Here is a 1,271-nt window from a genome sequence, read left to right as displayed (position 1 = left end):
TCTCTTTTGCCAGCTGTGCGTGATAGCATGAAGACATGATATCCTGAGATGTGAACATTCCCCTCTGTTAATGTCTCCTGGAGCATGGCAATGTCAATGTTCCTTGATCATACTATTGCATGGAGGATGGCATTTCTTGCATAGAAGCCATTGATATTCCACTGTACTATGCTTAGATTGTGTGTCATGTTTTGGTGTTAGTTACATCTGAGACGTCATTGTATTTGGATTGAGATATATTGGAGCCTGGCAACCCCACTGTGAAGTCCTCGCTGATTGAGGGATCTTCGTCTGTTTTTTTGGGCTGTTTGTCAGGCTATCCCTGGGTCCACTGGGAGGTGGAGAGCCTTTTGTTGCTCTGACTTTTTTTAGTTTGTTTTTTCTCACTTCAGGCTTTGTCTGTCCTTCTTTTTCTTTGCTGGCTTTACCTGGGTAAGGTCAGCATATTCTGGCACTGGCTGCACCGATTCAGCCTGGTTTGGCTCTGCCTGTGAGGGCATGGCAGGGGTTGGAGTGGGGAGGGGAGTCTTTTCCAGGGGCAAAGGTAGGGCTGGGTTGGTTCTGTCCAGCTTCCTCCCTCTCAGGACTGCAACAGTCTGGGTTATTGCCAGCATGTCGACCGTGACTGCCTCTTCACTCGACCTCCCCAGAGCTGTTGCTACTGCAGTGACTGCAGCAGTCAGGAGGAGAGTCATATCTTCCTTGTCAAAGAGATTATTGTCCTTTGAGAGAGATAGATATATATATATAGATTAATAGATATAGATATAGATATGCCCACACACACACACACACATATACACACACACACATACACATACACATACACATACACAAACACAAACACAAGCAAACGCACACACACACAAACAAACACACACACACACAAACAAACACACACACACACAAACAAACACACACACACACACACACACACACACACACACACACACACACACACACACACACACACACACACACACACACACATACACACACACATATATATATAATACATATATGACTGTGTGTGTGTGTATATATATATATATATATGTATATATATGTACATAAACATTTCCTAAATCCTCAAGTTCTTTAATCATATTGCATGTTTATACATTCTTCTTTAGCCTGTTGTCATCCAGTTTTGTTTTGCTTGTACTTTCATAGGAATCCTTTCATTAGCACTCTCTTTAGAAATAACCTCCGTCAGCTTCCTGTCCTCACAGGCATCGCTTTCTTCTACCGATGTATAAAGCTTCCTTTTG

Source organism: Penaeus chinensis, chromosome 21 (genome assembly GCF_019202785.1).
Source record: "Penaeus chinensis breed Huanghai No. 1 chromosome 21, ASM1920278v2, whole genome shotgun sequence".
In the NCBI taxonomy this organism is placed as follows: domain Eukaryota; kingdom Metazoa; phylum Arthropoda; class Malacostraca; order Decapoda; family Penaeidae; genus Penaeus; species Penaeus chinensis.
Note: the sequence above shows the minus strand (reverse complement) of the source record.